Raw genomic sequence first — 27,769 nt, 5'->3', positions numbered from 1 at the left:
CACTCAGGTGTAATAAATAGCACCAGTGTGATTCTTTTATCACTTGAAGACAGTACTAAGCATAATTGTGTGAAGCAGAAAACATTGTTAAACCTTTGATGTTGACCCTTACCACAGAAGTACTTTGAAGTAGTAGTTGGCCCTGATAAGTGTGTAGACCAGGTCCTAGAGTGCTGTGCCAATTGACTGTTTGGGCAGGAGAGTAGACCCGCACAGAGAACTGCAGTAGTCATGTTGGCTGGCAGGAGAGTATAACAGACCAAGGGCATCTAGAACCATTGGTTCGGTTATGGCAAGAATATAACAGCGCAGAGTATTGCAGAAGTGGTCAACCTGGCATGAGAGTAAACCAGGTGGAAACTCAAAGTCCTTTGGTGGGAGAAAGCTTGTGACAAAGTGGTGCCAACATAACTTGGCAAAGACATTTGTTCTGAAGCTAATGAAGTTTTGAATCCTGACAAGGACATTTGTTTTGAAGTTAATGCTGATCTATTCATTGTTGATGATGTCTATTTTGATGAAGCAGATCTGAAGCTAAAGCGGCGCCATAATATCCTGGCAAAGACATTTGTTTTTAAGTTAATGACATTCTGAACTGTTCAGTGTTGATGACAAGAAGCTGTCTCAAGACCTTCACTACAAGTGGAAGGAAGAAAGCTTTGTTAAAAAATTGTGAACCATAATTGGAATCCAAGTAGGAACTTTGTGTTGTCAAATTGGATTAGAAAGAGAACTGAAGTGGACCTTTTTGTTATGACACAGGATTTCCTTTTCATTTTTGAACATTTAAAGAAAGAACTGCTTGAATCTGGGGAAGGGGAGTTCGCCCAGGTTATCAGAAGAAGCAGCGAGTGTGGTTTGACTTGTACTGTTATATTTGTGGTTGTGAAATTGCCATATATGTCCTTATTAATGTATTGTGTATATATGTGTGAGGGACAGAAGCCTTTTTTGTTAGAGTGTTTTGCTTCATTTTATTTTAGGCAGGGAAATCCTTGCCAGGGTCGGGATAGTGACGCACTTATCCAACCTTGTTTTAGTTAATAAAAATTGCACCTTTTGAAAGGTCTTCACACAGTCCATAGGCTACTTTTTCTGCATACTAAAGGATGTCTCCTATGTACAGGCAGGACCAGAGCCATTTGCACTGCAAAATGCCTTACCCTATACATTTAAATGCATGAAGCTACGGCATGGACATTCCTCACTGACTCTGCACCCCAGGACCACTCATCAATGCTTTTTTCATTATGTCATCCTAACGTTGATAAGATACATTTAATGGTCATTAGAGGAAGGAGGAAAGGGGATTTTGGGCTATGAACCAACTTTCTCTTTCTCCTACTTCCTGTCCTCTTTCCTGCATACCACTGAGAGATGAACACTTGAACTAAATCTGGGAGGAGAAAACTCAACAGATTCCCAGGATGGTTTGCATATGCCTGAGAACTCACATCAATGCTTTGAAACACAAAGTACTTGCACCTTACAAATGCACAATAAAATAAAATAAAGCAATACAGTTATGTTTTCAGAAGGCGGATAGGGTAACCCAAAGGGCCGTGGGATCTCTCTTTGAAAGGCAATTGCTATACATGTTTACCCTATCTGAATGAGGGTGTAGTCTGCTTCTGAGGGTTGTAGCATTCTAGAAAGCAGGGTATCACCCACATGGTTATGAAGGATTTAGAAGCTTGATGTCCAGGAGAAGAGCCAACAAAAGTCACCAAGAAAGCATCCACTTTTTAAGAAATCCCTGGAGCAGGATAAATAAAATGTGAATACCCGCCATACATCAAGAACATAAAGATGGGACTAAAGCTAAAAGCATCTTGGTTGATATGGAAGGAAGACACAACCTTTGGTAGCAAAGATGGATGCTTGCTAGTAAAGCTTAATATAAGAACATGTGGTGTATGGCCCAGAGGCAGAGACTGTTTGCATCCCACAGACTCTCATAGCATATGTTAGATCTACCAATAACACCATTTTGCAGGGGGCAAATCTAACGCGGTTTGTATACGTTTGAAGGGTTTGTGTGCCAGGGCTGCCCACACCACATTGATAACCCAAACCAGATGATGCCTCTTGACCAGGGGTAAAAGCTTACCCAGACCCTCAGGAGTCTTTTTCCAATCAGTTTCACTGAGGAAAGCACCAATGCTTTAAATTTCTCCTAAGTGCCAATGGCAGCTAGGTTGCAGGACACAACCTGATCGACACACCGCTGGTTGCAAGTGGGCTGTGAAGAGACACATCTCACTAGCAAACGCCATTAACTCCCACCCAGTGCCAAAAAGAAGTCCACCTGCTCCAATATTGGTCACAAGCGGCCTTCTTCCTGGCTGCTTGAATAAGTAAAACCTTATCCTTCAAGAGGCTGAAGTGCCCCAAAGTCAACTGCTCAGGAACCATATTACTAAGGCGAGGGACTGGTGATGGGTGTCGGACACGCCTCTCCTGCTGCAGGAGATCATCCATGTGGTGCCAGATTCCTCAAGTGTGGGTATGGCCGCCAAAACAGGCCTACATGAATTACAGAGCACTAGCTCCCTGAATTTGCTGATCAACCCCTGGAGCAGAGAGTTTGGTGACAAGGTGTAAATGAAATTCCGATCCCACTAAATCGCCAAAAGAATCCCCTTGTCCATCCACAATGTCAAACTGCAGTATTTTGCAAAGAGCTCTACCAAGCGTCTCCCACCACCGAAGTATGTCTTGGGGTACAGAGGGGCTGAGCATCCATGCATGGCTCAACATGTACATCCTTGCTGAGTCTGCCTCTAGATTGAGCACGTCAAACAGAGGAATGGCTTACTGGAAAATCCCCTGGGAGATGGTCCAACCCAATCGCTCTACGGCTAGGCAAAAGAGAATGGGAGATCTGGTCCCCCTTTGCTTGTTGACATATAAGGAAGCAGCACAGTCCATTCAGAACACCACCACCTTGTTCTGGACCAGAGGGGAAATGACTTTAAAGTTTAAAGCTGGTAATAGCACCAGTGTAACGCTCACCTGATTCCCGTAGAGGCGCCGGTCTTGACTGGGCGTATACCGTATCTTCAAAGGTGATGTGTAACACACGGCTGGCTCTTTGGGCTGGACCTCTGTGCACTGTATGTCTGACTCGAAGGGTAAGATGTCTGCAGATAGAAAATATGGGATTAATGAACTGGGTTATTGAATGTCTCTCTCTTCTTCCCTTTCTCTTCTCCTGTAGAACCCCAAAGGTTAACGCTCTCACCTTAGGTAAGTGAACGCCGTGCTCTCCATCTGCCTCGGGGCAGGGTGCTGTAACCAGTTTCTTCACTGGATAAGGGGAGCAGGCCTCTTGACTTCAGAGGACTGCTGTCCGTCGTTTACTGCACGAACGGTAAGTTTCGAGTAATTCTAATGTCTTTAAAAGTCTTTAGTAATGATGTCTCTTGTTTTGCAGGGTTCCGGCGATGGCGGATGACGGGCTGAAGTGAGTTGAAGATGGAGCCCGTGTGATGAATAGAAGCGCCTGGAAGCACGTAAGTAAGCGCTTGTTGCCTGCTTCACGATGCGCTCTAACTGTCTTTTTATTTTGCAGGTACAAGTTCGGAGCGGCTGCAGGGTGCCGGAATACCCACTGGGTTAGATGTGGAAAGGAGTAATGGCACGTGAGTATTAAAGTTCCCCAATGTCTTTGAACGCACCTTGTTTTGTCTTTCAGATGCGGGATGCAGCGCCGAAGGCCTCCGGAGCGTGCGAAGAGTTGGTAAGCTTTTGTCTTTTAGATGCCGGAATGCAGTGCGAAGACCTCCGGAGCGCACGAAGAGTAGGTAAGCCTTTGTCTTTCAGATGCCGGAATGCAGCGCGAGGCGTTGGTGACAGCCGATGGACCAGGTAAGTGAAGCGCTGTCACTGAAGACCGTAATGCTAACCTGTTCTTTCTTGTCTTTATAGGTGTTGCTGAAGACTGGATTCAGGATGGTAAGCCTTTTTCCTGAGGCCCAGGATCAGATGCAGAAGACACGATGAGGGTTCTGCTGCAGAGGATGCAGAATAACGCAAAGCAAGATTCTTCCATCGGGTGTGGTTTAAATAGCCTCCTGTAGTGCTTAGGTGTCTCCTTCCACAGCCACGCCTAGGTAAGAAAAGAGTTCCTGCTTTCCAGAAGAGTTCCAGTGTTCTGAACCTAGGGAGTGGCTCCTGCCCCACCCAACAGGAAAAGTAGTTCCAAACAGAAGAGGATCAGAGGCTCAACTGGCAGGCAAGTAAGCAGCATGGTCTGCTGCAGGTAAGTCCACCCAAGCATTATGAGCCCGGCGCTTCCAGCGCTGGGACTGGGCATATTTATGAGCCTGGTGCCACTGGCGCCAGGACTGGGTCCAAAAGGTCCCAATTGGGACTGGTTGGCACTCGGAACCTGGGTTATGGATCTGCTTCCAAGGGAGTTGGGAAAACCCTGACCTTTTGGAAGCAGAGATCATGACAGTACCCCCCCTCAAGGCCCCTCCCAAACCGGGCTTCTCTGGGGGTTTTGGCTTGTCAGGAAATGTTCGGTGAAATCTTTTGATTAGGCGAGGAGCGTGGACATATTCAGCAGGTTCCCAGGATCTCTCTTGGGGGCCGTAGCCTTTCCAGTCAATTAGGTAAAATAGTTTAGATTTGGAGATCTTGGAGTCCAGAATGCTTTTGACTTCAAACTCGAGCTCTCCATCAACTAGGATGGGTTTTGGAGATTTAGTTAGTCGGGTTTGAGGTTGCACGGGTTTTAATAGAGAGACGTGGAAGACCGGATGTATCTTCATGTGCGGGGGCAAGTCAAACTTGACCGCTACTGGGTTTACTATGGTAGTGATGGAATAGGGACCAAGGTATCTTGGGTTGAATGTGCGTGGCCCTTTTAGAGGTAGATATTTGGTGGATAACCAGACTTGATCCCCTACTTGATATTGAGGGGCTTCCTTCCGATGTTGATCTGCTCCTTTCTTGTATTGTTCTTTAGCCCTTTGAAGGTGAGAAACAGCTTCCTTAAAGGCTTGGGTGATTGTAGAATGCAGGTAGTCTACTGCTGGTGTTTCAAGATCTTGGAGGGGATCCAACTCCGAGGTTCGAGGGTGACTGCCGTATAAAAGAAAAAACGGGGTTTTCCCAGTTCCCGAATGGACAGAGTTATTGTAGGCATATTCGGCTATCCAAAGGATGTCTTTCCAAGTTTTTTCAGTTTGTTGCAGCATGCAGCGTAAATACTGTTCCAGAGTTTGATTGGTCCTCTCGGTTTGTCCGTCGGTCTGAGGGTGGTGACTGGTCGATAGTCTCACATCAATTTGAGCCGACCGACAGCAACTTCGCCAAAAATGAGAAATAAATTGACTACCTCGATCCGAAATTAGAACCGAAGGAAAACCGTGCAGTCGTACGATGTTTTCGAGAAATTCTCGGGCCAGAGTTGCTGCTGTTGGCAAGCCTTTGAGCGGAATGAAATGCGCCATCTTGGAGAATAAGTCCACGATTACTAGAATCGTATTGTATCCGGAGCATGGAGGTAGATCGGTGATGAAGTCCATAGAAAGCGTATGCCAAGGGCGAGGTGGGATGTCAATAGGGCGTAAGAGGCCTGCTGGTCTTTCCTTTTGACTCTTGTTTTGGGCGCATACTCCACAGGACATTATAAAGTCTCTGATATCTTTTTTCCAAGACGGCCACCAGAAGTAGCGCTTGATCTTTTCTGAGGTCTTGGCCATACCGGGATGTCCTTCCATTAAAGAATCGTGATAACAAGAGATTACTTTTTCTGTAAATCTGTGCTGGGCAGGTATAATCGTTCTTGGAAATACAATAAGTTGTCCTTTACTGCAAAGTCCTTTCCCTGCAGATGCCATTTCTGTATGTCTGCTGGAGTTACAAGTTGCCTGGCTTTATCCTTAACTTCCTCTATGGATTGTGTGGCGATTACACCCAGAATTCTTTGTTCGGGAATGATTGGTACAGGTTTAGGGTTGATCAAGTGTTCTTCCACTCCCATCCGAGAAAGGGCATCAGCTTTACCGTTTTTTGTACCAGGTCGATAGGTAATTATGAAGTCAAACTCGGCAAAGAATAATGCCCAACGGAGTTGTCTAGAGGATTGGGCTTTTGCGGTTTTCAAATATTGCAGGTTTCGGTGATCTGTAATCACAGTAACGGTGTGTCGGGCCCCCAGCAGATAATGCCGCCAAGCCTTAAAGGCAGACTTGATAGCCAGAAGTTCCTTGTCAGTAATCGTGTAATTGATTTCAGGAGGTGAGAATTTGCGAGACCAAAATGCCACGGGATGCAACTGATTGGTTACCGGGTCCTTTTGTGATAGAACTGCCCCCATGGCAAGGCTTGAAGCATCAGTTTCCACGATGTAGGGGAGTTCGGGGCGAGGGTGTTTTAAGATTGGTGCAGAGATAAATTTAGTCTTCAAATCCTGGAAAGTTTGTTCCGCCTCGGTAGACCATTCAAAACGTTTGTTTTTCTTTAACAAGGCAGTGATGGGCTGGACTATTCGAGAAAATTCGGGGATAAACCTGCGGTAAAAGTTAGCGAAGCCTAACATGCTTTGCACACCTTTTACGGAGGATGGTGATGGCCATTTGAGAACTGCATCGACCTTCTTTGAATCCATACGCACTCCGCTAGGTGATAATATGAATCCCAAGAATTCAACTTCAGTCACGTTGAAAACACATTTTTCCAACTTAGCGAAAAGTTTGTGTTGACGCAATCTTTCGAGGACCATTTTCACGTGTTTCCGATGTTCAGATTCCAATGAAGAATAAACGAGGATGTCGTCAATGTAAACAACAACACACACATCTATGAGCTCTCTGAGGACATCGTTCATAAAATATTGAAAGGCGGCCGGGGCATTGCAAAGTCCGAAGGGCATAACCTGATATTCAAATAGCCCATATTTGGTGCGGAAGGCCGTCTTCCATTCATCGCCCTCTTTTACTCGTACCAAGTGGTAGGCTCCTCTAAGATCCAGCTTTGTATATATGTATGCTTTTCTAACTTGGTCCAGGAGTTCAGGGATCAAAGGTAACGGATATCTATTCTTGACGGTGATCTGGTTCAGGGAGCGATAATCTATACAAGTTCTAAGGTCTCCTTCCTTTTTTGGAACGAAGAACAAAGCTGAAGAAGCAGGGGACTTGGAAGGACGAATAAACCCATTTGCCAAGTATTGATCCAGGTATTGTCGAAGGTGAAGGTTCTCAGGCTCGGTGAGGGCATAAATTCTACTACAAGGAGGAGTAGATCCAGGTATCAGGTCTATCTGGCAGTCATAAGACCTATGAGGAGGTAGAGAGTTAGCCTGATCCTTCCGGAAAACATCTTGGTATTCTAGGTATTCGGGAGGTAACTGGGGAGTCTCTGAAGAAATTGCTGCCAGTGCAACACCAGGTGGAGGGTGACAAGTAGAGACACATTCTGGAAACTGGACCGTTCTTGCTCGCCAATCGATCAGAGGATTGTGTTTCTCTAACCAAGGTATTCCTAGAATAATCTGAAACTGAGGAGCCTTGATCACATCGAACACGATCTTCTCATGGTGTCCATCTTGACTTACTAGCGTCACTTCTTGAGTGGTATGCGTTACTGGTCCGGAGGCTATCTCCGTTCCATCCACCGTAGTAATGACGTCCTTTACAGCCTTGGGACAAAGAGTTAGATTCATCCTCAAAACCATTTCATGATCCACATAATTGCCGATGGCACCGCTGTCGACGTAAGCTTCAATTGCATGTAATCGATCCGGATTATCAGGGCTAATGAGGACCATAGGTATCACGAAATGCGAGGTCACGGAACTGGTTTTCACGCTCGGCAAGAGGACCTCTATTCTTGTCGGTCGAGGTCGTTTCCCTGCTCAGAGTTTGTAACTTTGGTAACTGCAGCTCCTACTGCCTTCTTGGCAGGTTTCACCGGACAGTCTCGAAGAAAGTGCCCTGAGTTTCCACAATAGAGGCATAATTGCAACTGTTTTCTCCTTTCCCGCTCCTTTTGTGTTAGAGGACCTTTCAGGCCCCCTATTTGCATGGGTTCCCCGGAGTCTACTCCTTTGGAAGGAGTTGGCGGTTTGGAAAATACTCGAGCATCAAACTTGGAACGATCGGCCTTCCTGTTCTGCAGTCTGTGATCTATTTGAACGACTAAGTCTATATAGTCCGAACAATCTTGTGGGGGATTCACTACTTGGGCTAACACATCTTTGAGCTCTCCACGTAGACCTCTATAAAACAGCGTAATCCTTTTGTCCTCAGGCCATTGAGTTTCCACTATCAGTCTGTTGAAAGATGCAATATAAGCCAAAAGGTCTTGATTACCTTGTCGCAACGAAAGAAGCTCATTGTCCAAGGCCTGCCCCTGTGAATGTCTTGCGAACAGTTTTTCCATACTGAGCTGAAAAGCTTGAAAATCATGGAGGACCGGATCATCTTGATTTACCAGAGGGATCGACCAGTCTGCCGCATTGCCACTAAGGTACGAAAGCACGAAAGCTACTTTAGCTTGATCAGTTGGAAAGGCTGCTGGCCGGCATAAGAAATGCAACCGGCACTGATTGATAAATACTGCAAACCTCTTTGGGTCACCAGAAAATCGTTCGGGCGGAGCCAGAGGTACATTCCCAGGTAGGTTGATCTGCACTGGATTCATAGAGGATGTAGAAGGAAGATTTGCCCCAGATGCGGGTAACGGGGTCTGTCCGGCTTGTGACTGTAGCAATTGTCTAGCGAGATCATCTGTTCGCTCCTTGGAAATAATCAGTTCCCTTCTTAGAGCGTTTGTTTCCTGACGGGCTGCATGCACTTCTGCCCTTAGTTCCCCAAGTAACTGGGCTAGCTGGTCGGTATCCGAGGTTTCCATAGCGCCTGGACGGGAGTTTTGCGGTAGGCTTTGCGTTCTGTAACGCTCACCTGATTCCCGTAGAGGCGCCGGTCTTGACTGGGCGTATACCGTATCTTCAAAGGTGATGTGTAACACACGGCTGGCTCTTTGGGCTGGACCTCTGTGCACTGTATGTCTGACTCGAAGGGTAAGATGTCTGCAGATAGAAAATATGGGATTAATGAACTGGGTTATTGAATGTCTCTCTCTTCTTCCCTTTCTCTTCTCCTGTAGAACCCCAAAGGTTAACGCTCTCACCTTAGGTAAGTGAACGCCATGCTCTCCATCTGCCTCGGGGCAGGGTGCTGTAACCAGTTTCTTCACTGGATAAGGGGAGCAGGCCTCTTGACTTCAGAGGACTGCTGTCCGTCGTTTACTGCACGAACGGTAAGTTTCGAGTAATTCTAATATCTTTTAGTAATGATGTCTCTTGTTTTGCAGGGTTCCGGCGATGGCGGATGACGGGCTGAAGTGAGTTGAAGATGGAGCCCGTGTGATGAATAGAAGCGCCTGGAAGCACGTAAGTAAGCGCTTGTTGCCTGCTTCACGATGCGCTCTAACTGTCTTTTTATTTTGCAGGTACAAGTTGGGAGCGGCTGCAGGGTGCCGGAATACCCACTGGGTTAGATGTGGAAAGGAGTAATGGCACGTGAGTATTAAAGTTCCCCAATGTCTTTAAACGCACCTTGTTTTGTCTTTCAGATGTGGGATGCAGCGCCGAAGGCCTCCGGAGCGTGTGAAGAGTTGGTAAGCTTTTGTCTTTCAGATGCCGGAATGCAGTGCGAAGACCTCCGGAGCGCACGAAGAGTAGGTAAGCCTTTGTCTTTCAGATGCCGGAATGCAGCGCGAGGCGTTGGTGACAGCCGATGGACCAGGTAAGTGAAGCGCTGTCACTGAAGACCGTAATGCTAACCTGTTCTTTTTTTGTCTTTATAGGTGTTGCTGAAGACTGGATTCAGGATGGTAAGCCTTTTTCCTTAGGCCCAGGATCAGATGCAGAAGACACGATGAGCGTTCTGCTGCAGATGATGCAGAATAACGCAAAGCAAGATTCTTCCATCGGGTGTGGTTTAAATAGCCTCCTGTAGTGCTTAGGTGTCTCCTTCCACAGCCACGCCTAGGTAAGAAAAGAGTTCCTGCTTTCCAGAAGAGTTCCAGTGTTCTGAACCTAGGGAGTGGCTCCTGACCACCCAACAGGAAAAGTAGTTCCAAACAGAAGAGGATCAGAGGCTCAACTGGCAGGCAAGTAAGCAGCATGGTCTGCTGCAGGTAAGTCCACCCAAGCATTATGAGCCCGGCGCTTCCAGCGCTGGGACTGGGCATATTTATGAGCCTGGTGCCACTGGCGCCAGGACTGGGTCCAAAAGGTCCCAATTGGGACTGGTTGGCACTCGGAACCTGGGTTATGGATCAGCTTCCAAGGGAGTTGGGAAAACCCTGACCTTTTGGAAGCAGAGATCATGACAACCAGTGGTAATAGTGCCGGCAGTAATAGCACCAAAAATGGGCAGAGGGCTGGAGGTAAATCTCCAGCTTTCTGCACAAACTCGGGATTAGGCGGAGCGGTAATGCGGTGGTAATAGCGTTAGAGCTGCATTTTTGCCGCTCAACCCAACCCCTGATGGGGCCATGAGTGGAGTAGTTGACAAGTGTTGCGCTCCTATGTTCCAGGAAGGAACCCCTTGTGACTACGAATGAGTAAACGGTGATCGAAAAGGGGGGTCTTCTCACAGATTGCCTGCGTCTTGTCACCACCATAGGCCATTATAAAGTTAGAAGGAATCCATAATCTGCCCCACTTATTGCCCTGCTCATGGCTCCAACACATCGCTAAGTGCGCTCATTTTCAGTCTGGCAACGGGGAGCTAAAGGAGACTTGGTCAGAACTGTGGCCCACCTGAAGCTAATGATGGTAATTTCCTGTGTCGGAGTAAACTCAAACTTGCCATGCTTGTCTGTGATCCTAGGAGGACGAAATCAGACACAGAAGCTCAGACTGGTTTTGAGCTCTTTTAGTATGGAAAATAAAAGGCCAAGCTGACCCTAAAAAGAATGCAATGCAGGTTGGGTAGGCATAGTCTACGGTGGACCCAATAGAGCATAACCGCAAGGACCTCCTCTTCGTGCTGCAAAAGGGTTCTCATTTCAACCCCTCTTACTTCAGATAGGTAGTTGAGGCAAAATAAAGCAAAGTGTGTCCAATTCATTCTGGTTACAAGCTGAGGTTCATAATTACTGTCCTGCAGTACATTAAGTCTTAGGGTTTTCCTGGATAGCGATGCTCAGTAATCGGAGCAGCTTCCTGGCTCCATCGGTAAGGACTATCCCCCTGAGCGGCCACAGGGAATCGAGGACTAAGGATGCAGGCTTCGTAGGTATCAGTATCCGTGGCAGTACCCTGAGCAGGTCAGAATCAAAAGTCCAGCAGAGTTTCTGGTGAAGAAGCAAGTACAAAACTGTGACTCGTTCAAGCAGAACCCAGCAGTGCCGGAACCGCTAGGAAACGAGTAAGATTGCTGCTGCATTGACCACTGGTAACAACAGAAAACAGGTAATGATACAGCCGCAGAGTTGGTGTGTGTGTGTTATGGTTTTCATGTATGTGGTCTACACCAGCCCATGACACCCTCCATTTCCCAAATGACACACAATGGAGGTGCATACCACAGGTTCTTGATGTCATAGAGGTGAAAACTCTCCGCCTGTTCCGGACTTTCCAGTCTTTCATGGTTTTACCAAATGGTAGAGATAATGGCTGGGTAATATTAGTAAGTCATTGTTGTGGTGTGGTTGGGCTTTGGAAGCTTTGTGGCCTGTGAGATGAAGGAGGAACCAGAGCGGTCCTGAAAGAACCAAAGACCAAATAGCATATCCAGGAGAGCCTCAGGTGTGATGGAGGCCATTTCTGGAACACTGCCTCAGATAAGGCCGGCGTCCAGGTGGGAGCCGAGATGCACTTCCCTATAATGGCACAGACCTAGCATTCATTATTTTGGTTACAATTTGATATGAGGTTTCCAAATTGACATTTGAAGTTAAGCATCCTTCAGAACCACCGAAAATTTCAGAATCCTTAGGCGCGAGGGACTTGGCTATCTGAGCAAGTGTGACAATCTTGGATCTTTCTAAGGGAAGATGTAGGTTAAGAAACAGACAGATCCAACACTACCGCAAGGTCTGCCTTGTTGTTATTTGGGCCTGCAAAAGAACTGGGAATCATCGTGTGTCTGAGTTTCAAAGACTGTTTTGCCTGTGTGCACTGCCTGTATCCTTGGCATTTTTCTCACTTCCCTAAGAAGTGTTGGAGATCCTAACTGAAGAAGAGGAGGGCAGGAACGATGGATGGGTGGGGGAAGAGGGAGATTGAAGCTACCAGAAATCACAGTGTGTCTACAAAAGGATGCTGCCACACCTGAACACACAGTGTCGGCCACTGCCGACAGGCAAACTACGCATCTGGTCTCCACACATTGATCTTTCACTCAGATCCTGGCATAGAGGGGGTGAGGGGGATGGTACACTTTAGCCACATGACCAGATTGCTTATGGAGATGGGTGACCAATCGGGTGAACAAACCCCACACTAATAGTAGCCTCTAAGCCCACCAAATAACCTTGCATAGGAGTCCTGTCTATTATAGCCTTGCTGATAAGATGCACCAACCTTGGTTAGGGCCACCAGCTGCCTGGGTAGTGTCTTCTTTTTGTTTAACTCCTCATCTGTGTGAAGGAGTTGTGAGGAATCTGAAGACATCCTCACTTCTTTCCCCAATATATCCTCCTCACAGGTGGCCAGGGGAAGGCTGTCACTTAGGGAGGATCACCTGGGTGGAGGAGCATTGGGGAGTGCGGAGGAGGCACCCATGGGTGAGACACGGTATGGTATCCCCCATTTCCCTTTTATAAGGAGTCAAATATCCCCTATGTCTTTGGAGGGTATTACCAATCCCTTCCCTATTTTTACAGAAAACCCTCTCACAAAACACATCAGTCAGGTACTGAGATGAGGAAGAGACAACCTAGAGCCATGGATCCGCTCTTTATTAACTCAGACATACACAACCACCACTCTGGTACTGGGACGAGGAAGAGGAATGCTGAGTACCAAGACTGTTATGCAGTAAAGGAAAATTGCCTGCACCCGAGGTCCACACCAGGTCCAGGGGGCTGTATTAATGGCTTGCTCAGGTGAGGCTAATTAGACTGCCTGTGGAACGCTTGCAGGGGAAGCCAGAGGTGAAGCCAGGGAGACGCATGCCTGAAGCGCCTATGAGCTTCAGAGTCGTTGCAGCAGAAGCAGATTGTGGCAGGAGCATTTGAAAGGTCTCCAGTAGCAGAGTTGGTCTTCTCCACAATGAGGTGTTGGAGATCCTAGATGAGAGGCGTGTAGAGACAGGAGCAGCGACAGCCACAGAGAGCGCGATCGACTCCGGGACGCTGTGGGGTGGACTGTGTGGTTACTGTAGGTCAGATCGCTCACAAGTGAGCGAGGGACCATTTCGGCAATGTGAATGCTGGTCCCGCTTGAAATAAATACTGTTGATAAGTATGATAACTTGAAACTGCTGAGAAAACTGAATGAAAGGATTTTGTGAATACTGAACTACAAATGAGGTGAAAAGACCAAGACCAAGAAAGGACCAGGGAAACAGAAATCTTTGAACTTGTGAGTACGCCCATGAAGAGGGTGCAAATTCCCAGCAGGAGAGTCAGCTGGGAATTTGATGTTACTTTATACAACATGACTGATTGGAATGAAATTAAATTTACTTTTAATACCAAACCGAAAGAAAGCAAGGGTGATTGAATACCAATTAGATTGAAAACAGTTGGTGAGATTTCCTGATAAAAAGCGCCACAAGAATATAAGGAACTGTGAACTGTATAAACTGAAGAGAACAAGCATTGGCCACAGCCATAAGAATATAAGGAACTGTGTAACTTGAAAGAATAAGCAGGAGTAAAAGTGCTGAGAATATTTGAAAGTATAGCAAGTGAAAGGTGGCAAAGCAAGTATTGAGAAAGCTCCAAGAGGATAAGTCCCATACCACTGTGAAGATGGAACAGTGGCACTGTAACTGTGAAGAAAAAGCAAGTAAGTTGTGTTGGTTGCCTGACCTATAATGGGTGCACCTTGTGGTCTGATAACTGCGCCTAGACCGAGTACATTCACCTAAAGGAAAAGCCACTTAACTGACTTATAAAGCTTGTGATTGAACATCAAGAAAGACTGATGTGATCTAAAATTAATTTACTGAACTGTGTGATATTGGTGTAATTAGTGAAAGGCAACTCAGCTAGAAAAGCTGGGAAGTATCCCAAGTAATTGTGTTGTTTTGGAACATTGAGAAACTTGAAAGCGTATGAAGGGAAACCCCTCTTTTTGATAAAGTGAACTATCCTGAATCTTGGGGAAGAGAAAACCCCTTTTCCAACCAAGAGCTGGAAGAAGCTCTGAACTTTTATTTGAACACTTCTCATTTTGATGCTGGCATCCCTACACATTATATACAAGTGGATGGGAGGGCAAGCATAGGTTATGGACACAGACAGACTTTTTATTTGAACTTACTGACGCAGACCATCATTAGTTTCAGTTGGGTAGGGAAATCCCACCTTAGCATAGTGCAAGTTAGGCCTTTTTACAACCTTTTTATTTAAATAAAGGTTTGCGACCGAAGCTTTACTCAGTTGTCAGGGTCTACTTCCTGATGCCTTCAAACAGGTCTACTCCATCAACTGGAATGCCCAGAATAGTTGTGTGCATGTCTGCTGCGAACTTCGTGGAGTACCTTCAATCCGAGTGACTCACGTCTGTCCCCATGTACATTCCACGGCTAGCCATGCCACTTTGATGTAGAGGGGAATTCCAGGCTATCCTGTAACAACTGTTTCGCGTTTGACCAACCAGACTTAAAAAGACGCCTTTCGATATATGGCAGAAGATCCTGCTGAGAATCAGTGATACCCTTCCATAATCTTTTATTGGCCACTGATGATATAGCATTCGCCTGCCTGTGGTGCAAGGTGCTATTTGCGTAGACATTGTGACAAAAGTAAACCAGTAAGCTATTCAATTGGGAAGAAAAACAAAAAAGAAGGTGGAAGAGGAAAAATATGGCTTAGCATACCTGGGTGTGTCCATAACAACTGAAGAGTGAGGTTGCGGATGGGAAGAGAGGAACACCGTATCTGATGAAACCTGTCGATACCTAGCTATGTTGATGAATGTCGTGATGAACAGGGCTACGGCTTCAGACCCATCCTTGATGATGGTGGCTGGGCAGATGTCCCCTTTGCACATTGATGGTTTGACATTTCTAAGAATGTTGGCTGTTCCTACTTCAGAAACTTCTCTGAAGTGGAATTAGGTTGTGGTGTGAGCTTTGGTGGTGTTAGAGGGTGGGTTGGGAGAGCAAGAAGCAGCTTGTTTCTTTTCGATTTTCTGCTGTCAGGAACTTATTTTCGCTTACAGAGCATTCCGAATGTTAATACACCAAGTCTCGTCTTTGTTGATGGTGGTAGGGGGCGTGGAGGGAGTCTCGAGCTCTCTAAGAAATCTAAATCTTTCTTGCGAGATGGAATTGACATCGGCTATTCTTGTGTTGTAAGCTGCTATAGTGGCCTGCTTATATTCTTTAGCAATAGTGTTAAAAGCATTTTTTGGGAGGTCCGTATGGTCTTTCCTCCAGATGGCTTCTGCCTGTCTTTTTATTTTTAGAGTGCAAGGTTTGGAGGTCTGTGGTAAACCAAGAGTTGATGTGGCTAGTCGGTTTGGCCTTTCTAGGGAGAAGGGGGACCACCAGGTTTACTGCTTTGGTCAGGGTGCTTGTGTACAGGTGTGCTAAGACCTTTGGGTCTGCAGAGACTAGGTGTTCCGGGCAGAGGGGTGAGAGAAGGGGAGAGATCGACTCTTTGGAGATCCTCCTGGGGCTGCAAGCCTAGGCGGGAAGCTGGATTGTAGTGGCCGGGGGTTGTTGCTTTGCCGGGTGGGGTGTGGGAGGTCATCTGACTGTTCAAATCATCTACCCGGTCCAGAGTTCTACCTTTGCTATGGGAAGGGGCAGTGACACAGTGCATGAAGCCTAGGTCTGTGAGGGAATTCGCCATGGCTGTAGCAGTGGTGTCCAAAGGGTTGTGGAGGCCTAGATTGGTGTCACCCAAGAGTGTAACTCTTGATGATGGCTTGATGTTATCACCAAATAAACAAACCCAAGGTGGGAACCTCAACAATCACTGGCACCTTGAGGTAAAGGCATATAGTAGCTCAAAGAATGGTACCAGGGTAGCGGGAGCCACTAAAGAAGGAGGACAGCAAGTTTATAAGACTCAAATCATTATTTTCATTTTATTTTGATTGAAATAAAATGAAAATAATGATTTGATTCTTGTGATTGTTGAGGTTCCCACCTTGGGTTTGTTTATTTGGTGATAACATCAAGCCATCATCAAGAGTTACACTCTTGGGTGACGTCAATCTAGGCCTCCACAACCCTTTGGACACCACTGCTACAGCCATGGCGAATTCCCACACAGACCTAGGCTTCATGCACTGTGTCACTGCCCCTTCCCATAGCCTAGGAGACCCAAGGTACCCACCTCGCTTGGAACTCCAATCTCGCCCAAAGCAGACCACCCCCCCCCCCACTCCCTTCTCCATGGAGCCCTCATTAATGCGATGTCCCTCCCAGCCCATGCCCTAGACATTAATGATTTGATCACCACCAAAACATGCCCTAGACATTAATGATTTGATCATCAGTAGCTCGATGGAGGGAAACTGTGATCAAATCATTATTTTCATTTTATTTTGATTGAAATAAAATGAAAATAATGATTTGATTCTTATAAACTTGCTGTCCTCCTTCTTTAGTGGGTCCCGCTACCCTGGTACCATTCTTTGTTCTACTTGATGTTATCACCAACCACGTGGGTGAGCTCTTCCTCGAAAACGGCGGTGGGGCCAGGTTGCCTGTAGATGATGTGAAGGGTGCTAGAGTCAGAAAGGATGGATGCAAGTTTAACAGAGAGGAGCTCACAGTTTCCCTCCATCGAGCTACTGATAGGTCTGATTAGGTGGCTTTGGTTCTATCACACCCAAGTATGATGAAACCCTTGGTAAGAGAAAGGGATGAAGCCGGGCCTGATGCTGGGTGGAAACAGGTTTCTGTGATCACCAGTAAGTCAAGGGTTTTGGTGGTGATCAAATCATTAATGTCTAGGGCATGGGCCGGGAGGGACATCGCATTAATGAGGGCTCCATGGAGGAGGGAGCGGGGAGGGAGTGGGGGGGGGGGCGTTGGTCTGCTTTGGGCGAGATTGGAGTTCCAAGCGAGGCGGGTACCTTGGGTCTCCTAGGCTTGGTGCTTTTGGGTATCGTCATATTGGTACTATGTACTGAAGTGTGCATCTCGCAACAATTGTGTTTTTTTTCCAGGAGGTGGCCGTGGTAGGCAGAGATTGGGTTCTGATTATTTATTTGCAGATATCTGGCTTTATTTATATTTATATTTATTTATTGTGCATTTGTAAGGTGCTTATACATCAAGTAAATTGTATTTCAAAGCACCCTACGCCCTTTCCTAAAGGGCTTGGGGCTAATTTGCTTTTTCCATGAATGCACACCGCGAGAAATGCCCTTAGTGCTAGTGTGCGAGTGGCGGACCCTTGCATGGGTTCTAGCGCTTAGGTGGAAGTTCCTCGTTGAGATCGATGCTGGGCGGTGGGAGGGGTTTAATCTAGATGGCCTTGTGCCTAATATGTTGTTCCATAAAATTCATCAATGATAAAGCAGGCATGATATGTATGAATGACCAGACTCTCATTTTTGTACAGCCAGTCTAGTCATTTCTTACTGTGTCATGGCATATGTTCTGGGCATATATAAAGAATTAAGCATCATATGTGTTATTGAGTAAGTGTTTATATAGCTAGATTAGCATTTTGGTGCCTCTAGCAATTTCTTTCATTGGCTTGACATGTTGTACTTATCTCCGATCAAGCAATCATAAGTGTAATTACCTGGCTAGACTAGCCTTTCATCAAGGCTACAGCCAGCATGATCAGTGTTATTACATGTCTGGCCCATATTGTGCAAGGCCAACTCACCTTCAATTCTTAAGAGGTTGATCAACGAGTACCAATTTCTGTTGGAATGATAATTGTATTTGAACATGAGCTATGAAAAGTGCTTTGGAGAAAGCGCTATATAAATAACACATCAGAGCGCTATATAAATAACACATCATTATCATGAAAGCATTAATGCTCCTGTGCACTGTTGGTGACTTGCAACTATTGGAGTTTTGGATATTGGAATAGCACAGCAACTGGCAATGCAGGGGCTCCACTAGAATGACAATACCTGAGGTGCAGCTAAAAAAGGGCATAATATGGAAGTAACTGGCCTTACAATGCTTACATGGCATATCTATGGCAGTGCCTCAGACTTGGCTGAGTCTATTGGCTCAACCCTATCATATCATGACCCCATCCATGGCATATGAAGGCAGCACCCTCATTAAAATGCGATTGGTTTCTAAAATATTCCTGTCTGCTATTGTACCTACTTGGCATTTTAAAATGTTAATGTTTACACTAATGTACCTTTTTTTTATTCCAGCAAGCCGCTTCTAATGATGTCACCAGGGTTAAAGAGGACATCACTTCCTGTGATATTGGGTGGTTAATGTCACTTCCCGTAACCCTGACATTCCAGCCGTGAGCTCCTGCTTCACGGTGGCTACAAATGTAAATAGAGTCTCCATGTACACTATTTTTCAGCATAATCTATTGGAGAGGAAGTTGGGACCCACTGAATTTGGAAAGCTCTGTGTCCCACTCTGGAGTGTCACAGCAGGATCCAATGGGAGGTTTAACTGTCCACCGATTGGTCATCATTAAGCAAGGACAGAAGGTGCATGCTGGGAAAAGCTGCCATTTTATCTTCAGCAATTCAGTTTTAACAGAAATCAAAAGCTCCAGCCTGGAGAGTGAAGGGATACTTGACTCTTGCTCCTCGCAGGGTGAAGGGGCTCGGTCTGGGGTGGGAGCAGCACATCCGATAGCTCACAAGTAACCTGCTATCGATCCGCTGCAATTGATTTTTCTCTTGCGCGCTGTAAAATGTATCGCCATGTCAAGCCCAGCAGGGCAGTAATGGCGGGGAGACGACAATCTCTCCCAGCTGCAAAGCACGAAGGCAAGCAAAAGTCAAACAGACAGATGAGGCAATTCCATAGCGAGCCCCGAAGAAGCTCGCATCTCTACCAGCGAAGACAGCGACAATGCTGGCATATGAGGCAAAAAACCTGAACCCGTCAGACGTGGTATGCTATTGTGGTTTTATAAAGCGCAACTACCACCCACAGGCTTCTTGGCGCTATCCAGAAGAGGAACAGAAGCAGGAAGTAAGGAAGAGTGTTTTTTAGGTAAGCAGATTGTTCTATGTTCGAAATCAAGGGTAGAACCAGAGAGTGTCACTAAGGGGCCTGGGGGCTGGCGGGGCTACAGCCCCAGGTCGTTTGGCGGTAGCCCTGGATAGAAGTTCAGGGGCTACAACCAAAAGGCTAGCTAGCCCGGACGTTAGCATAGCCCCAGATCCTTTCCAGACCTAGCAACACCCCGGTGGAGAACTCCATTATCCTGCTGCCCAGACCGTTGAGTGAGTGCCTCCCAGTCTCCTGCCATCCTTTGCATGATGGAACAATAACAGTTCTATTGGTGCAATCTCAGAATACATGTTGTGTGGTATAACGATTCAATTTATTTATGTTTTTTTAGAAGTACCTGAGTTTGGTTTCTAAGCGCGGATCCGGGATTCGAACCTCTGTTGCTCTGCATGGATTTGCTTCCAAGACCAGCGTGTTGCCCCTGTGCCATCCTCAGCTCTCTTCATTCATGTGATAAAGGGGTCACATTGGGACATTGCAAACATTTGAAAACCAGGTGCATGCCTCTAAAGACAATACGCCTTCCTACCGGAAACCAGGCCAAAGGATGTCGGCCAGGGGGGAGTAGGTTTGTACTCCCACCAGCCTTGGCAAAGTTCTCACTGCCACATTTTGGAGACTGTGGCACGGGACTGTGAGAGTGGATGGCAGCCCAAGGTTGCTACTGAAGTCCAAGCGTGAGGATTAGAGGGAATTCATGACCGTAACCCGGTGTGGAAAGGTTAGGTGTGGAAGTAGACATTTTTGGCTCCCATTTAAAAAAAAAAAAAAAAGCAGGCCTTTGAAACGTCAACCACCCAGTTCTTTAAAGTCAAGCCATAGTCCAGAATAATTCGCAGATTTTTGAAAGCACCCTTCGTTTTGAGACACCGGCCAAGCTTAATGAGCCAGGATGCCAAGTTCCATGGTTTCAAGCCATCGTTCACAGCTAGAACCTCTTTTTTATAATATAGTAATGCATGTAAATAAGTCCTATGTAAAGAGCTTTAGATTAAAGCACTATATAAAAAACAAATGATTATCCGGGTTTATTTTTAGATAGTTTGTGCCCATCTGCTCTTTTACGGTCATCAGGCAGTCTTTGACTCTTGCTGATTAAGATCCTTGCTACCAGGTATCTTCACCAGAGTCTGGATAGCACCAACTTTTATTTATTTTTTTATTTTTTTTTAAATTAGGAAAAAAAGTCCTTTTATCAGATTATGTCCGTTCATGGGTGGATATAGAGGCTAAAAAGGACGGGCGATAACAGTCTTTTTGACACATCAGACTGCAACCTTCATTGCAACAAGCATCTTCAGTTCAACAGTTCAGTTCAGTTCAACACACACTCAAATCTGCATCAACACACACTCAGACCTGCATCTACAAAAACTCAGGCCTGCATCTACACACACTCGGGCCTGCATCTACACACACTCGGGCCTGCATCTACACACACTCGGGCCTGCATCTACACACACTCGGGCCTGCATCTACACACACTCGGGCCTGCATCTACACACACTCGGGCCTGCATCTACACACACTCGGGCCTGCATCAACACACACTCAGGCCTGCATCAACACACACTCAGACCTGCATCAACACACACTGAGACCTGCATCAACATACACTCAGACCTGCATCAACACACACTCAGACCTGCATCTACACACACACAACTCTGCACCAAACCTGAAAGAGAAGGAAGGACAGACGGCTGAATGGGTGGAATGTCCATTGCCTAAACTCTCCTCTTCGCTTGGCAGGGAGTGGATGGATATCAATATACCCTTGACCCTCGTCTCTCCCTCTCTAGTGCCAGTCCTGCAAATGGATGCCAACACTGGCATGTCCAATCCCAGCCGCCGGCTCGGCCACCCTGAGCCCTTATTCGGACTAAGGCTGTGAGTACCATGAGAGAAATGGTGGTAGACAACATGTGAGCGGCCTATTGGAACCCTCTGCTTTTAGCCACCTGTAGGATGTAAACAAGAGTCAGGGGTGGCCCAGCCTATGGGTCACTGTTATGCTGCCCACTCAAGTTCACCAACCACAAAGGATTTTACCCAAGTGCTTTCACGGTACCGCCACCCATATGCGTGATGGCCCGGGCAGGTCTGAGAAATCCTGTCCTGTGCTCTACCACAAAGTGCAGACTGGATCCAACTTGTGCTCCTTCAATGATCGGATGGAAGACACCATTCCATGTGTCCTCTCAGTTCGCTTTCACACTGGGGTTAATAATGTATTCTTTCTTAAATTTTAAAGTACATACTCTAGACCTCGTTCTGCTCGTGTCCTAGCCTGCTTTAGCCCAGAGCAACACTTCCAACACTCTTGTCCGGGATGGGGGTCTCCTACTACTGTCAAATGACGCCGACTTTGGCTGTCGCCAAATACTCCTTGACTCTTGCAGATCTGCCAGTCCATGACCTTATAAAGACCTGGTGCTCAGTCCTTACCGGCATGCTGCTTTTCTCCTTGATGCCTTGACTCTTGCAGATCTCCCAGTCCATGACCATTTAAAGACCCGGTGCTCAGTCCTTACCGGCATGGTGCTTTTGAACCCGGTTCAGCATATAATCCTTACTGCCAACTTGAAAGTGAGACTTACTGTATGCAGTTGCATGGTTTTCTGGTAGAACTATCAAACATATGGGAGATACAATGGGCCTCATTATGACTTTCCCGGTGCTGTAATAACGTGCCGGTAATTCCGTTTACTGGCACATTACTGCACCAGCAAAGTACAAGGTTGCCTGCGGGGTGGCCGGAATTACCTCCAGCTAACAGTTGGAGGTAATTCTGCCACCCTACTGGCAAAAATAGCCGGTATTACTGGTTCCAGTAATACCAGCAATTCCCCCCATGGAGTCATGAATGGACCTTACCACCACTTGTAATCTAGTGGTAATTCTGCCAGACCAAGTGGCGATAACAGTGCTACCAGTTGCCAGTATCCTGGCGATAATACTGCCAACCTTGTAATGAGGCCCAATGGCTTGGATTCCGGTGGGAAGATTCCAACTTTTGAGGCCAAGCATTAAGATTGTGTCCCATACGAGATGAGACAATTAAATCAATGGGGGCCTTGGTCATGTATCTGTTCCAACCCTTTCAAAGTCACCTCCCTCTGGCACGATGGACAGTTCCGTTTCACGCTTCTTCTTCCACGACCTGATAATATATCAGTTGATAGAGGCGGTCTCGGTGCATTCATTCAATTAAACCAACACCCTCAACAAGCAGGCACACTTTGACCTCATGAGTTGGACTGGCTTTAGGTTTGAGGCCCCACACAAGCAGAAGTAGAGGGCACAGCACAGGGCTCTTTGCCATCCCCCTTTTTTATTATAACTGTACCCTCCAACACCCCCTCTCCCCAACCTCCTTCCTACCCCCGTCCCCAGTTTGGTGTCTTGGGTTCTTTTTTCATATCAAGTCCAAAACAACAAGAATTAGAAGGGCCAATCATCTGGTGCACTGGTTTCTTGCCTGCAAGCTATTCAGACCGGTTTGAAAAGCCAGATGGTTGAAGCAGAGCCAAATTCCGCCAGTGGTGTTGATCTTTCGAGAAATGAATGATGGACTAATGATCACTTGAAATAATATTTAGCCCCCTCGCATTCTCGCTGGTTAGCACCCAGAAAAAATCACACACATTTAGCTGCTAAAAAAAGTAATCGCTCATTCTTTCATCTCAAACTCTTTTACTCGGTACCAGAGGCGTTGCTGGGGGTGGGGGCTATAGCCCCCAGGTCTTTTGGTTGTAGCCCTGGCTAGAAGCTCAGGGCTACAACCAAAAGGCCAGCTAGCCCTGGGTCCCGACAGTCCCGATAGTAGCCTAGCCCCAGATCTTTTCCAGATCTAGCAACACAACACCCCTCCTTGGTACTTCCCTATTTGCCATTCGTAAATGCCCATTTGCCTGCAAAAAGTGTTTATTTGTATTTATTTTATTGGGCATTTTCTAGGCGCCCATACAACAGAATTGAGTTTCAAAGCACCACAAGGCTAAATGGGAAGGGAACAGGGGAAAGAATAACATTGGCAAAAAACAGTAAATATACCGTTGTGGTCCTACTAGGACTTGTGGCATTCGGATGTGCAAGTGCAGTGAAGAGAAGAGCATGAGATAGTGGTGGGAGCGAGGGCGGCAGAGGAGTGGCAATTGCTGGTGGGGGGCCCGGTAGGGAAATGCCAAGGGGGGCCAAGGAGGAGGCCTCTGGCTAAGTGCTAGTGCAGGCGATTCCCAAGGGTGGGATGCAGAGCTGCCAAGCGGGGGCAGTGCAGTGGGGGGAGGGTGCCAGGATCGACTGGGAATAAGGGCGTGGTGTTGAATATCATGGCCGTATTCTATAATCAGCCAATCACAATGAAGTGTCAAAGCCCTCCAAACATCTCCCCAACCAACCGGAAAGCATCTCTTTTCTGCTGCAGCAGCGCTCTCGGTTGGAGCTGCTACAGGGCGCGTCAGGAGAAGGGACGCTGGTGCTCGGCGAAGGGCCCTTTCCATACAACTGCCTTGAGCTCTCCGCGTCCCCGCCTCGCGACCAAGGCAGCACAACCGGTGCCGCTAAGAGTAAACAAGGTTTCCAAAATGATCAATAAGCGAATCAACTGCTCTCACAGAAACATACCTACACAATGGTCTAATGTGGAACAAAGATGCTCAACTAGCCTTCGAGTATTAGGAAGAAAAGGAGTTGGGTCTGATTTCCAGGACTAAAGAATCTGATGATTGGTGAGTGGACTATGACTCCCAGGGTGTAGAGGGAGCATGGGAGCTACGTCCCATATGTTCCCTGTTCCTATCACTGAACATATAAAACTGAAAGATATTGCAGAATACTTACCTTCCTGCTATTAATAGAATCCCGACTCTCGGTCATAAATATTATTAGCAATTGAAATGTTGATTTAATTTCGTCAGCTCCGCTAGCCACTACTTAGGTCTCTGAGGTCTTTCTAAAAGGCTCCCGTGAGTGCATAACTTAGCGGGTTGACTCTCAAGCAGTGTACACAGAAGAGGACATATATTCTTTTAAATGCCCTCACTTAATTACGTGCCAGTGGCAAAGAGTGACGGCCATCTTCATTGCACACAAGAGTCTTTCTCCGAACACGTTTACCCTCTTCCTGGCCTCAATATCCATTCCTTCCCCACCATCCCGCCTCCCCGGTGTGCTCGATCTTCTCCGCCGATCAAGCTCCCAGGTCCAACTCCCAAAAAGGGATCTAGAGGGACAGCCAATTTGCTGTGCTGGCTCCAAATTAGAGGATTCCCTGGAGTTGGGCGCTTGACGATCTCAGAGGTTCAGAAGAGACACGAAAGCTAGACACATTATCAAGTTCCCTACGCTTCCAGTCACTTGAGGCCGCTTCACTAACCTGTTAGCGCTACGGACTAACGAACGAAAATCAAACATTCACTCTTCTGGGAATTATAGAAGTAGCATTGGGTAGAGCAATAGTTACATATTATATTTCAGCCCTGTCCCACTCTGTGGTGTTTAATTAGCATGTTATTATGATTTTCATTATTATAGGTCTGTAGAAGCCCACCTGATCTCCATAAGCTGCAGTCACGGTTCCACGCAGAGCGGCGCTTAGTGGGAAGGGGGAAATGAGGACACCCGCTCAACCTTTTCCCATGCCTAAACAGATGCCTTCAATTTCCATGGAGGACAATCGAGCCGCTTTCAAGACGTAATTGCTTGAGAACAGAAAAGGAAATGAACTTCAAAAGGAAAGAGAAAGCCAAGGCAAGGAACAAAACGCCCCAAAAACGACCCCCGGCCATAAATAATACCAGGAGATAATGCCACTAGAATGTGAAAAGCACAAAAGGAAGGAACAATGAAAGCGACTAATTTGTCAACGTCATTGGCCGCGCGATGCAATATTACGGGGGAAGGCTTGATCACCAACATCAATGGAAGCAATTACAAGATTATCATTAATCCTCCCGGAGCGATCAAATGAGCACGAAAGAGATAGAGGGATATCATATAAATCAAGTCGCCGGATCTTTCCCTCGCACTAATCTCAGTAATAAGTAGTCATCAATTATGAGACCCTCCGAGTTTCCTCCGTCCCCACGACCGCACGGCTGCTGAGTAAGCACAAAGAGCGCACTGTCTTGCCTAAAGAGATTATAGATCTGCGTTTCCAGAAAAAACAATATCAACGTTATTAAGCAACGAGCCTGGCCGAATCGCAGACGGCATCTTACTCCGTGCGGCGGCCCTTACAAAGGAGAGATTGTTTTTTCTTGGGGGAGATGGTTGACTCAATAATGCTACCTGGACTTAAAGAGAGGCTAGGGCAACAATTTTAGTTACATATTAAAAATAGAAATTATGATTACAATTTGTATGCACACACTAGAAACTCAAATGTCTCATGTCCTGGGGCTCAACTAGTAGTTGCCATCATTACACAACCCATTGGTACTCATTTTAAGAATCTAGGATGGAGGAACGTTTGAGCCCACACCATCATCATCCTGACCTGTGACTACTAGCGGGTCCGTATTATTAAAGATGGCCGCCATCTTGATGATGGGTTCCCACTTGCCAACAAAATACTCTGAAAAGGTCGAGCATCATAGCAAGAGATTAACCACCAATAAGTTAAGAAGTAGCATCAACACATTAAAGGGGACGAAGCCAGATTCAGGGACGTGTTGAAGAGATGTGACGCAGGAAGCAAGAAAGGTGAAAAAGGAGGCTCGTTTTCAGTGAAACAACTTGCATGTTAAGACATAGGACGGCCACAACCGTGTGCCTCGGCAAAGGAAAAAGCAAACCATTCAAAGCAGGTTTATGGTTCACACCAAAACAAAACTTGAGGGTTGGGTACTTTAGAATCAGAGGCTTCATCCAGCCTCCTTATGACCACAGCCTTTCTCCCGCCCCCGTCTCCCTCCAAAAATGCATCCTACATCTTGGCTGCAAACAGCCCCTCTTGGTCCTTGGGGTTTGCAATGCCCCACTTACTTTTTGGGGGTTTGTAGAGACTTGCTTGGCTTGTGATGGATCCATCTGGATGTCACACTGGGCCTTCTGGGCTTGATGAATGCCAGATATCACCATCCCCGATGCCCTGGGTCACCCGTATGCGGGTGAGATGTCAAACTCCTTCACGATTGTTGGTTGAACCCTAATGTTGTAGGGTGTGCCACCTCGTTGAGGATGCAGGGCCCACTGCGTCCTCTTTCACAACCCCAGATTATCCACAGGGTTGCCGGTTAAGGCCTGGCCTCTCTTATTCTGTCTCTTCTCTTGGGGCAGTCTTTATCTGTCCAGTTATTCTTCACTTACTCCTTTCTGATATGTGTGTGCCTCCTTTCCTCTTCTAATCTCTTCCCTTCTTTACTAGCTTTCTGCTCCACCCCTCTAGACTCTGCCTCCTTGGATATCTCCCTCTCTCCTTTCCACCTCCTCTGATCCTCCTGGTCTACAGGCCACCTCCTGCACTCTCCTCTTGTATTCCTCCTCTTGCACTTCTCTTCCCCCCAGCTCTCCCTCTGCTCTTAAATTCTCCCTTTCTCCTCTACTGTCTAGCTCTCCGCTATCGGTTTCTCTCTCCTCCTGCACGCATGGCTGAATCCAAACATGCACCCCTTTCTCCATCCTCGTGTCTCCCTCAGTTCTGTTTTGCCCTGCCTTATCCCTGTATTGGATTGGGGCGGCGATGAATAATGTCTTCTTTCAATCATATATAACACAATTATCATTGTCAAATCAATGAAAATATAAATACAAGCACACAATCCACTTAAGACATGTGGTTAAAAAAGAAAATGATAAAAATTCCTTAAAATGCTAATAATTGTATTCTTTTGTGCAGGGCTTGTCTCAAGTATGACACTAAGGACCAGCCCACAGCACTTAATTTGTGTGGGTGCTTGCTCAGCCATGGCACTTATTTCTGAGTCCCAGCACTTATTGTATCGTTCATATTGATTATGAAGTGCTGATGGCCAGAGCATCCATCAACCCTAATGAGCAGGTGTGAGCTGTAGTTTAACCCCAAATACCTGGACACTGTGGGGAGCACTGTGGTTGGTGGTAGCAATGATGGGGGGGAGCTGCCTGCCCACAGTGTCACAAGCGTGCTAGAAAATATTAGGGTCCTGGTACTTATTTTCTTACAAATTAAGCACTGAGTCCTTAGGCGACTCCGCCCATGATGAGTGCAGTAAAAGCTGGGCGACATTGTGCTAAACCTGCCTCTCTTAATATAGGTTTCAAAGTGATATGATATGACATTTATAACGCGCCTATACACAGGTGCTTCAAGTGGTACCTCTGATGTTCGCATAAGCAGGGCAAAAAAACAATAAATACATGAAGTCTTCCTTGGAGCAAGTGTCTGGTACAAAAGAGTGACTATGAGCATATCATTCTATGAGCCTATTTTTTAAGTTCTGAATCCA

General features: G+C 46.6%; 1 protein-coding gene across 1 annotated transcript in view; it reads right to left on the bottom strand.

Moving 5' to 3' along the window:
- ATRNL1 (attractin like 1) overlaps positions 1–27,769 on the bottom strand; it is a 2,575,823-nt gene that overhangs the window by 1,231,869 nt on the left and 1,316,185 nt on the right. The window lies entirely within an intron of this gene.

The sequence above is a fragment of the Ambystoma mexicanum genome, chromosome 8, assembly GCF_040938575.1.
Source record: "Ambystoma mexicanum isolate Mex_15411 chromosome 8, UKY_AmexF1_1, whole genome shotgun sequence".
Lineage (NCBI taxonomy): Eukaryota > Metazoa > Chordata > Amphibia > Caudata > Ambystomatidae > Ambystoma > Ambystoma mexicanum.
This window is presented reverse-complemented; position numbering and strand designations above follow the sequence as displayed.